The sequence below is a fragment of the Pieris napi genome, chromosome 8 (genome assembly GCF_905475465.1).
Source record: "Pieris napi chromosome 8, ilPieNapi1.2, whole genome shotgun sequence".
In the NCBI taxonomy this organism is placed as follows: domain Eukaryota; kingdom Metazoa; phylum Arthropoda; class Insecta; order Lepidoptera; family Pieridae; genus Pieris; species Pieris napi.
This window is the reverse complement of record NC_062241.1, coordinates 2,747,219-2,760,241: the sequence shown is the minus strand read 5'-3', so window position 1 is coordinate 2,760,241 and position 13,023 is coordinate 2,747,219. Positions and strand designations below refer to the sequence as shown.

Sequence of the window (13,023 nt, the reverse complement as noted above, 5' to 3'; positions counted from 1 at the left end):
AATTTCGTACTGTGTAATAAAATAACATACCAAAAGTGGTAAAGTAAAATTCACGAATTTATATAATCATGAAGATTATAAAATATTCTTAAAGGTCCACACAAACAAAGAACAATTAAACATTATCTAGCAAATCATAATTTACGTAAATGTCGTCAGTTCAAGGAACTGGTTTATTTGTGTTTTAATTGCTGTTTTACTGTTTCTGACACTCAAATAAAGAAACATAGTACTGTTTAATTGGTTAGCTTATAGCTCATTAAAAACAATGTTGAGTGGACCACCGTTTAAAGCCGTATTTATAAATGTCCTGCAATTCTCAACTTTAGGGGTGTTCGAATCTGTGCAGTACAATAACTTTTCTTTGAGTGCAATTAACACTAGATTGGACACGTGAGTAAATCGTAATATCGTATACCTAGAGTTTGATGACTCTAGGTATACAGAGAGCAACTTTACAACCTGGAAGGTTTGGCCTCAGATTTCTGTATCTGTTACGTGATCATCTTTTTTATATAGGAACGTAGCCTTTTGTGCCTGACACATATCTTCGACTTTTTGTGTCTAAAGAATGTCGGTTTCCTCACGTTTACTTCACCGTATGGGCGAGTGTTAATGCGCACATAGAAAGTACATTAGCACACAGCCGGGGATTGAACCTTCGACTTCAGGGATGTGAGTCGCACGCAAGCCACTAGGCCAACACTGCTCTAATCTGTATAGAGTTAATAGTTTAACTGCCAGACAATTTATATTATTTCAAATATCTTATTGTGTAAACTAAAGAAGTTTACAAGTAGTTCTCTCCTTTCTCATCGACCCATACTTATATTTTCACGCCCTTAAATAAATAAATTAGAGGCACTACAACATCTTTAGGTCTGGGACTCAGATTTCTAAGTCTGTTTCATGATAATTTTTTTTCAATCTAATAGGCAAGTAGGTGATCAGCCTCCTATGCCTGACACACGCCGTCGACTTTTTGGGTCGGTTTCCTCACGATGTTTTCCTTCACCGTTCGAGCGAATGTTAAATAATCTTAGGGCATTCAAAAACATACCTGTCTCATTATTCTTATAAATGTTTAACACGGAGAGTTAAAAATATCTTTTTACGTAACAGCAAACGTAAAACGCATTGAGTAATTTTTACATGACCAAACCTTTATGTCCGGTAATGATTGTAATTTATCTAATTTAATTAATAGGCAAAAGTGATAATTTATAACATATTCTTTTCAACTTTCAAATAGCAAAAACGCTAAAGAATTTGCGAGACCGTTTCTAATCTTTGTTTATTATAATAGAGAAACTACACTTAGCACCACCGATTTAAGATGACCCCTCACTATCTAGTATAACCATCTATTAATCGTAAATCAGGAGAGGAAATAACACTGTCAGGGCTCAGGTTACAATAGTCGTTTGTACAATAAAGTAAGATGCAGATGTAATAATAGAGGCGATAATATGATAAAAGGTTGAGGTGGTGTCAATCGTGATTCTAAGTCAATATTTACATTGAAATTATCGTCACACTAATTAGCTGATATTGACGGATGTTTTGTTACTAGGGAGTACATTGTTTTGTGTATTTTTGTATAAGATTCATGTAGGTAACTTAATGTACACGTATGAAGTACAGTAACAATTAATGCTTCTAAATTTACATTTACTGTACGTTCTCAATTCAAGGCCGTAGAACGGAAGAGAAGGACTGGTGATAAACTCTCCGTCACTCTTTCAAATCGCTTATAATCCCAGATAGCTATTGAATAGTTTGTGCTTCCTTAAGTACATATATATGTGTGTTTAATTAGTTTCAGACAATTAAACAACATAAACTGAGATAATAATAGGAAATATAATATATGTGGGAAGTGGAAGGTCACTTGTGACATCTCGCACCGGCTCCAAGTCTTCGTCAATCGCTATCTTCGCCGAATTCTGGGTAAAGACCCGAGAGGATCTCTAACGAGTAACTTAAGGAGCGCTGCCGAGAAACTGTTAGCCAGCAGATCAAGCGATGCAAGTGGAAATGGATACACTCCGAAGAGACTCCAATTAAATCCCCAAGCAGGTGCTTGATTGGAACCGGCGATAGTGCGAGTGTAAGTGTAGCCGTCCCAAGCAAACCTGGAATCGTACAGCTGATGAGGCAAAGAGAGACAGGAAAGACTTGGAGCGAGGTTAAATACGAGGGTCAAGACCGAACGCGATGGAGACACACTGTGAACCCCCTCTGCCCCATTTAGGTGTTATAGGATATTAAGTCGAGACTACATCCTCCCACACTCATCACCCTATAAAAATGATGATGATACTCACGAATAAACATACTAACATTGTAAAGATATGATAAAAAATACAATTCCAAATGAATAATCAAAACACGTTTATCTAATGCAGACGACAGCTGTGAATAGAAACCTTTAAACACTTAACACACCTGCAAGAGCTACAGATGTTGACCTTGATTAGGCACGAATAAGCTTAGTCTAGGCTTATTAACTAATCACTACGAATCTATCTAGAAAATTATTTATACATCTTTACTACCCTCAATATTTTAATAATGTGGGTAGCGACAATTGGAGACTCGACTTGGCGTTGACGTCTAACCCTGAAACGCGCTAACGATGTTATTCGACTTATCAATTCGAATTAGGGTCATTTAAGAAAACAGCGTACTAATTCTTAAAAGGCTCGCAACGCACTCGCGAGCCCTCTGGCATTGACAGTGTCTATGGGCTGCGGTATCTCTTAACAACAGATGGGCCACTGCCCGTTTGCCTCCTCTGAGTCTGAGGGTTTAACTAATTATGTAGACTATATTATTACTAGTACCTAAAAACAAGCTACCCACGGCTAGGGCACTTTCTCATTTAAATGAACATACATCTTTTTTATTATGTATGTAATAAAGATTTTTCTGTCTTCTTTCTTGAAAGAAATCCTTGACGCTCTCCACTGTCTTGACGTGATTTCTTAGTTAGCTTGATGGTCATAGGAGTCAACGAAAGTACAATTATGAAACCTGTTACAAATTCTCGCTATTACGGTCCACTACAGGCCGTAATATTAAGACGAATGTTGGGCTATTGTCCCGAGACTGCTAATTAAACGCGGCGTTAATTGCCCCACGAGAATTAAGATGTGAGATCGTAATGTATAGCAATCCGTCTATGTTAGAGCTTTAAGCGGTTTAGCATATGGCTTAAGGTATAAGCGATTGGAATAGTCGTATAGTTTATTTATAAGCTAAAATTCTGAAGAGGATTTTGTGTCACCTCCAAGAGATCGCAAAAGCGATAAGGCCACCCGTTTATACTTCAAAAACAATTAAAATAACAATTAAAGATGGAAAAAAATATTAAAAATGTTAGTGTGATGTGACATTTACGCACATACAATTACTTAGGTATAAAGTATGAAACAAAAATCAATTTTACAATGAAAAAGGACGCAGGAATTACGATAATTTGAATTAGATCAGTTAGTACGAATGTGACAGATGTGAACAGATGGATTGTACAGTAGGAATTTTTACTAGGAGACACGGATTGTAAACTAACTATAGTTTATATTCAATGAAATACAAATTCTAAAATATGAAGTATCTTTGACCCGAATTCTATAACTTATATTTTCGTAATACAAAAAATTCTGATAGGACTATGATATTAAAAATAAAAAGTTCTTCTTGTCTCTTGCGCAGTTAGTCGACAAATCATATTTAAAATTAGCGCATTTAACTTGTACCAAACATCAGAGCAAGGCGAGACAATGGATAGCACATAATTTATACAGTGATATATTTCGTAAGCACAATGCCTTTATAAATCGCTGCCGAGTGCCGACGCGTCTTATTTTTATTATGAATTATTGCTTTCTGCTACTCTCTGTCAGTCAAAATCGTACTAAATCTGACATCACTGCTAAATTTGTTTAAAATTATAACCGCATTCTATATTCAAAATCAAAGTGTTTGAAGTTTGAATGTCGTGCAAAATAAACAATTTTTTTTATACGACGCCCATAGACACTCAATGCCAGAGGAGTCCCGAGTGCGTTGCCGGCCTTTTAAACATTTGTACGCTCTTTTCTTGACTATTTGGTTCGGAAATACTTCAGTAGGCAGCTGGTTCCATATAGAGGTACTCAGGGCATATTATTTAATCTAATCTAATATATTAAATTCTTGTGTTACAATGTTCGTTCCCATACCTACTACTTCGAAACGGCTCGACCGATTCTAATGAAACTTTTTATACATATTCAGTAAGTCTGAAAATCGGTTACTATCTATCTTTCAACCCCCTAAGTGTTATCACCCTTATGGGTGTCCAACCCAAAAAAAAAAATTGATATAATTTTTATTTTTTATTTTTTTATGATACATTTAAAAATTCATGCAGCCCTTAACTTTACACCTCTACGAACAACCCCTATTATTTGTTAATGTAAAACTTATGGCTTGAACTCAGATGTTTATATAGAGAAAAATTTACAGAAAAACCTAAAAAGTTTTCATTCTGGAAAATCGAACAGTCTCTAGGATAGCATAGCAAAAGGTTCCATATTGGTATGTACTAAGGTAGGCTAAGTAAAATCCCATTAAGAAGAAACTAGGTTCACGCTAGTTTTAATATAAAATAGTGTATCAACGGCCACCGAACCGTTGTTTATGGTACACGAAGTATAAATATATAAAACCTTTTTCAACTTACATTTCCGTATACATAATGGCTTCCAAGGTGTTGACACTGTACTTAGAACCCATCAAATGACAAGGCCCCAAACAGTATTCTATGCACAATAACCCTTTATTATCTATTACAATGTATTTGCGCAGGCGCACGACAATAGCTACTGTAAACAAATGACCATTCGCGTGTTTATGGTTATTGAATATATATTGTTTTGAACGAATTTGATGATTTTAGTAAAATACTATATTTTTTTATAGAAATAAAATATCAATAAAAAGAGAATATGCATTATAGGGGCTATGGGACGCAAAGAAATCTGCATCAATGGTATTTTTTTTATTTAGTACGTTGTATATTGCCACGCAAAAACAAAAGAGAGTCGAAACTTTTTTTCGGGTTTATTAGTCATTTTACATATGAAGTACTGATATACTATGAGTATTGTCTATTGGTAACGCTTAATGGACTGTAAAGGCTTCAATACGTGAGCAATTAGTTCATTTCCGGTCATAATCGAGTTTCGGGCCACAATTCCTACGCTACAGCGAATTACAGCGTTATTACATTGCAAAGCGTTTGTCGCTTTTGCTTCATCATTTGAAATTGGAATGCAACCAACGCAACCCGTGATTGGCTCATACAATATTCAGGGGAGCCAATCGCAACGCCGCTGTGTTGCCAGTGCATCAAAAATTCCATCTGAATATACCAGTGTGGCGAGCACTAAAAATGATAATGCCAACATGGCCACAATTTCAAATGAAGAATTCATAGCATATTTGAAGAAATTGAGTCCAGCCCATTTTGTTTATTGCTAACATTTATGGGGCGATTATACTAAAACGTATTTTATTTGATGTCCGAAAGTTACATTAAAATGGATGTAAATGGGGCAGTGAATATTACGTAATAAATCGATTTATACATCGAAGGATATATTATACGTCAATCAACAAGAATCTGATATTTGAAGTGAAACTTCTTTAGGCGCATGAGGAACGTCACGACGATGTGCAGGGTTTTTGTCGAAGAAAAGGGAGAGAGCGATTGAGACCGATTAAGAGAGATTGAGGAAGATTGAGAGAGAGAGAGAGTGACATAGAGCGAACGTCGCATCATGCAGTGCCATGGAGCGACAGTTGGAAGAGAGTTATAGAGAGAAAGATTGAGAGAAAGAGAGTAAGGGAAATCGAGAAAAAATATACGCTATTGGTTGATGTATTCGTTTAGTAGTTACATATTAGAACTTTAGATGGCAATTCTGTCGCATCACGTCTTGTGCAGTAAACGCAGATTTTTTATTTATTTATATTATCATTAGCACGCATACAGGGTGTAAACTGTGTGAATATAGACATACAAATACATGGAGTGATCATATACTAGTACATGATCATCTATTGGGGCTTTTTCCTTAGTAATAATTAATGTACAAATCAATTTCACTTCTGACATGTGTACGCACGCAGTATTTTTTTTTAATTTAAGACGTACATATACCAATACTAGATTGTCATTTAGTTTTGATAGTAAATTTAAATTTGGAATCAATTTAACATCTTTTCTGTTGACTTTCATAAGAGTTAGTTGTCTATGAATAAAGTTTGAGTTTGATATACAAGGAGTATTAATACGGCTTGTGGTGGAAAAATGTTGTACTCAGTACCGTTCCTCATACCTAAAGGAAGGATCCTAAGTGGAGAAGTTGTATATATCCTTAGTCGGCATAACGTCATTACCACGTTTCAGAATATGACGTCATCGGAGGGATCCTTATTATATTTTAACGTTTTTTTTTAAACAAATGAAACAAGAATCTCCTTCTATATTTCAATATTTATGGCTTGGTGATGCAAACCGAGATATCTGAATTAAAACGTGATTTAAGAGAAATACAGATGCTGTAACGTGCCCAATACACTTTATAGATAGGAAAGACAACACAATGATTATTCTATGAAAATTCCAATTTAATTAACATATGTTTAATGTCCATTATCCTGCGGTTAATATGACCTTAGCCTTATTTAAAATGCTAAGGAGCTCGGCGGTTCAATAAAACGCAAGACCATGACGGACGACGGCAAAGCTCTTTAAAATAATAATGTGTATTGTTAACGTTGGGTTATTGTGGATATGGCTTAAGAAATTTATTATATGTATGTTTTCATAATTTGTTTAGTATAAGCAGTTTTAAATTTGGAGTATAACATATACCCATTTGATTTGATACAGATTTTGCTTTCGAATTACGCACGTATGCAATTAAAAGTCATAGACATAATGTGTTGCATAAAGTCCAGGGTTCTTTACATATTTTAATGAGTTATGTGTCTCACCTTATCAAAGTGAAAAAACACAACTTGGCTGAAAGAGAATAAAGAATACTTAACAACAGTGAAGACTTATTTACTTAGATTCTAATATTGACTAGGTAATATTTAATCGTTACACAGTAGTTGAGTAGTGGTTTCCTGGCTGCGTTTTTATTCAATTATTTTAATTGTACGGTAGTTCTGTTACTGCAACGAAGTGTTAATAAATAAAAATAAAATAAATCAGAAATGAAAATACCAGCTACCAATGAAATATTTCATAATAAACGGTCATATCCACTTAACTCCAACAAACCTGTCAAGAGGGGTGAACAAGACGAATAACCCCAACGACTCGCGTTGTCTCGCGTTAAGGGATTTTTTATTGTTGCATACAAATTGTGTTGGTGGCAGCCTTTACATTCTTTATGATGTACTGAGGGCAAATATCCACGTACATCACCGAGCTTTAGCTCTGATAAGATAAAGGCTACTTGGAAAATTATAAACGAGGAGACTGGAAGAACCTCCAGAAAGGATACTGAATTTAAAGTGAACATAAACGGCAAAGTAATTAGTTCCGACCTCGAAGTAGCCTCTGCATTTGAAGAGTTTTTTACTAACATTCCTTTAAATACAACCAGCGTTTTGAATTCTTCACCATCAGCCGCCCTTTTATTATTGAAAAATAATGTTCCTGTATGCAATCATAAGTTTGTATTTAGCCGCATTAGCTGCAATGACATTATAAAAACATTTAAACAGCTAAAAATAAAAAAAACTAAAGATCTTTGGGGTGTATCTGTTTTCATTTTGCAATCAGTAATCAATACTATCAGTTCAGAGTTGGCTATAATATTTAATGAATGTATAGATTGTGGAGTCTTTCCAGACCAGATGAAGATAAGTAAAATCACACCGTTATTCAAAACGGGCAGCACTTCGGACCCCACAAATTTTAGACCCATATCTGTGCTGCCGGCTTTGAGTAAAATCTTTGAAAAAATCATTCTTGAACAATTATTGATACATTTTAATAATAATAAAATTATGCATGGCCAGCAGTATGGTTTTACAAGAGGTCGCTCCACAGCAGATGCTGGCATTCAATTAATTTCCGAGATTTTAAATGCTTGGGAAAATTCTCATGATGCCATTGGAGTTTTTTGCGACTTATCAAAGGCTTTTGACTGTGTCCATCACGAAATCCTAATCAAGAAACTTCAACACTATGGCATTGGCGAAAAAGCGCTAAATCTTGTGGAATCATACCTGAGCGATAGAATTCAAAAGGTAAATGTAAATGGAGTTATATCACAGGGATCCTCTGTTACTATGGGAGTACCGCAAGGCTCCATACTTGGTCCCTTCTTATTCCTCGTCTATATAAATGACCTGCCATTTCTTGTAAAGGAGCTTCACGAGATAGTACTGTTTGCTGATGACACTTCGCTTTTATTTAAAGTGAAACGACAAAATCCATCACTTGATAACGTAAACAGTGCCATCTCCAGTGTAGTTCACTGGTTTAATACAAATAATCTTAAGTTAAACGAAAAGAAGACAAAATGTGTTAAATTTGTAACTACAAATGTAAAAAGTAGTCATTCTCAAATAATAATTAAAGACGAGGAAATAGACTTTGTTGATAATGCGGTGTTCTTGGGAATTACTTTAGATAGTAAACTCCAGTGGGGCCGACACATAGAAGGTCTTTCGAATAGGCTAAGTTCCGCAGCGTTCGCAGTAAAAAAGATACGTGATCTTACGGATGAGAACACAGCAAAGCTTGTTTATTTCAGCTATTTTCATAGTATTATGTCATATGGTGTTATTTTGTGGGGTAATGCAGCTGACATTAAATCGATATTTGTGGTGCAAAAGCGGGCTATAAGAGCGATCTGTGGGTTGTCCCCACGGGAGTCGGTCCGAAGCAAATTTAAGGAATTACATATTTTGACTCTGGCAAGTCAATACATTTATGAGAATATTTTGTATGTGCGGAAAAATATAGATATCTTTAAAAAGAATAGTAGCTTCCATAATTATAGTACTCGTAATAAAGACAAAATTAGCGCACCAACCAGAAGGCTGCATAAAACGAGTAATTCTTTCCAAGGCAATTGTATACGTTTTTTCAACAAAATCCCTAGTGAGATACAAGCGTTGTCAATAAATAAATTTAAATCGTACATTAAAGTAAAACTGCTTGCTAAGGCTTATTATAATATAAATGAATATTTAAACGATCCTAGTGCTTGGATATGAGTTGCTCCAGTATGTATTATAGGTAACACGACTGAATCTCTCGGCTGCATTTCCAGACTCCGGGGCGATCGTCAACATCCACGACTGTTTTAATGTAAAGTGGGAACAAACCGTGATCCATGTGGTATCCAATTATTTCAGTATTATTATTATTTTCTTATGTAGCCAAGTCCACATTTCAAGGATCGTCATGCTCGCTTAAATGTCATTGCTTGTGGCGGCGTCCATGCGTCGGGTTGTCTCTCTCCCTAAAATATGGCGAGGGGGCCGATGGCTGGCCATGCGTCATACTCGTGAACGGGTGCTACTTGTGGTGACTGGTCGTACTTGAATTCGTGTATGCGGTGATGTTAATTATTTCGACTATGTGTTTGCGTGTTGTTCCCACGAGAATGTAAGTGCGTGCTCCTATTTCACCATGCCTCCTGCTGATAGGGGACAAGTCTTTGTTTTTATTTATGTTATTATTATTAATTACTTAAAATGTCATGTGGAACATGGTGTAATGGTTGCAGCTCCTTACAAACGTTGTGTAAAAAAAAAAAAAAAAACCATGGCGATTAAAAAGAGTGGCGGAGAGTTTATTGCCAGTTCTTCTCTTCCGTTCTACGCCCTTGATTTGAGAACTGGCAGTAAATGTAAAATTAGAAGCATTAATATTTATTTCTTTAATGACGAATCACAAGTGTACATTGTGTTACCTACGTGAATAAATGATTTTTGAATTTGAATTTGAATTTGAATTTTCAAATTTCGAATTTCGATCGTGTCTTTTCAAATTTCGAATCTCGGTCGTGTCTTTTCAAATTTCGAATCTCGATCACTTCGCGACACTTGTTTTGCTTTGACAATTAGATATCTACTGTAATTTATTAATTTAAAAGTCTTAGCTTTGCTTAATGTACCGGGGGTATATTACTAGATACCTTTGATTATTTACAATTGTGGTCACTAACACAGGAAAGTTTCAAATAAAGTACTTTCAAATAAACACTTGAATATCCTAGGCAGGCCTGAGCTAATGTTATAGTTAGATGCTACGTACCTTAATTCATGTACGATAAGAATATTTTCTATAATTTCGTATATAAAATAATCAATGAGAAAAGTACATCACCGAGCTTTTCAAAATTCAAATTTCGATCATATCTTTTCAAATTTCGAATCTCGATCATATCGCTACATTTGTTTTGCTTTCACAAGTAGATATCTACTGTAATTTAATTATTTTGAAGGACTAATTTTGCTTTATGTCCGTCATAAGTGAGATAACACAAGATAGTTTTAGGTCTAGATCTATCTATCCAGATACTACGTAACTACCTGATTAATCAAAAAGAGAAAAATCGTTTAACAAGGCTGTTATGACCACGAAAGCATCATTTATTAGTATTATATAATTCGCAACACAATTATCGCTCCATGGGCTTACAAAACTAATTATGAAACCGAACAATCGCCGGTGTAATTACAATATCGATAAAACGAAATTAATGCCATTCAATAATTAATGACAAAAAATATCAAAGCGGCTTCAATGAGATCTCATTTCTCCCTTCAAAGGTAAATCGGAAAAAGATTTTTAAAGAATATTTCACAATCGCGTCAGATGTCTATGGCGTTGATATTGCCTGTGAAGTTATCAAACTTTGCACAGGAGGCTTTCAAACTTGGAATATTAATACGGAAATAGCTTGATGGCTTTAAATTTGTATTTTTCTTTTGATACTTTGAATGCCAATCTGCCTCTTGCAAGTATGATACTTAAAAGTATTATTAAGAGTAATGTTTTGTATTACTCTGTGTAACAGACGCAAACTACTATAAATGTGCTACCAAATTTTCCAGTAATAACTCGACTCTCGATTGTAATTACTATTACAACGTGAACAATATATATCTGTGAATAGGTATGTGTTGTATAGTTTGATATCCGAAGGAAGTCGGTAGTTAAAACAATTTTAGCTAACATATTGTAATATATGATAATTAAAAATATTATAAAGAAGAATGATTTCTATTTTGTATGTGTGTAACGAATAAAGTTAAACTAATAGTTCAACATTCTTTCACAATAGACTTATTTCCAAAAATTAAAGCAAAAATTTCCTACCGAATTTTTGATTAATTGGTTATTACAACGTCACTAATTTATCTGTCGTTATATCTATGTATAACATATGCCTAAAATTCGAATAGAATAAACAGATTTACTAATAATAATTATATTTATGTATATATTATCATTACTATGTGATACAGATTTTAAAGTATATGTGTATTTCTAATAGGAAAGATTTGCTACACCATGTATAATGTCAAACGTCTAGCAATTCAATTTTAATATCGTCACCCTCACACATTTCATTTTGCACGTAAATTACTTGACTCGATCTTTTGTTTTTTAAGAAACCCAATTTGTTTTGTAAGAGTGAACTCAATATAACAATAACTTTCACTTACTTACCTATTAGATTGACAAATAATCAGGACATAGAAATCTGAGGCCCAGACCTAAAAAATGTTGTAGTGCAACTGATTTAATTTATAATCATTTAAAATAATGTTTTTAAATATTATAGATTAATTAATTACTTATTAAAGTTGAAGGTTGGTTTTTAAGTCACTTAAAATAGCGAGGATTAAAACTTTTTTCGTATTTCAATTGTTTAACATTCAAGGAATGATTCAGCAATTGATAAAACGCATCAAATTAAGAACGCAACAATGAAGCTATAAAGCCGAGCTACCGGTAAAACTGGATAAAAACAAAAAAGATTTGTCAGACAATAAATCACAAGTGGCGTCCCATTGAACAGGAAAATAAAGAATTGCAATATAGCCTCTGAGCGACAGGTACACAGATGTGTTGGGAGATGTGTATGTGTATGTATATGAATGGCTTCGTCTATAAACTTTGTAGATCTCCAGAATCCTTAGTCCAATGGTCTAATTATTATTAACTATAATCTAGCCAACGATATAGCTAGTCTAAATATAGAGTGCAGCAGTGTTGGCTTAGTGGCTTCAGCGTGCGACTCTCACCCCTGAGGTCGTAAGTTCGATCCCCGGCTGGCACCAATGGACTTTCTATGGGCACATTTAACATTAGCTCGAAGTTCGAACGGTGAAGGAAAACATCGTGAGGAAACCGGCTTGCAGTAGACCCAAAAAGTCGACGGCGTGCGTCAGGCACAGGAGGACTGAATACTGATCTCCTACTTACCTAGCTCAGACAGAACAGATATTCATATTGTAACAATACATGTCATAGATTATGAACCGTACTAGATAATATTTTATAATAGATAACGCTTACACGCATACACGCTTTTGTGTAGCTTGTATTAATTCAATTCGTTCAATTGGATTGAAATGTTATAGTAATAGGACGATGTACATTACTGCGTTTTATGCTTACAAAGCGCCATCTTTTGGCAATATGGAAAACATTAGAATTTTAATACGAATTAAATGGCCGATTAAAATAATTTTGCTGGTTCTTCTCCTCTGTTCGACGCCCTTGAGAACTGACCATTAATATCAATTTAGAAGCATTTATTTGATAATTGACGTTTATAAGTATACAATATTTAAATGTTTCATGACACGTTTTAACATGTTCTTTCTGAACTCCCAGAACATATAATTCAATACAAATTAAGCATGATTTTTTTTTTTTTTTTTTTTAAAGACAATTCACACCAATTGACCGAGTCCCATGCTAAG

The 13,023-nt window shown here is 34.6% G+C and overlaps 1 protein-coding gene across 2 annotated transcripts in view; it reads left to right on the top strand.

Annotated features, from left to right (window-relative positions):
- The window catches only part of LOC125052005 (transcription factor Sox-5), a 271,229-nt gene that overhangs the window by 197,160 nt on the left and 61,046 nt on the right, over nucleotides 1-13,023 (top strand). The gene's annotated exons all lie outside the window — the stretch shown is intronic.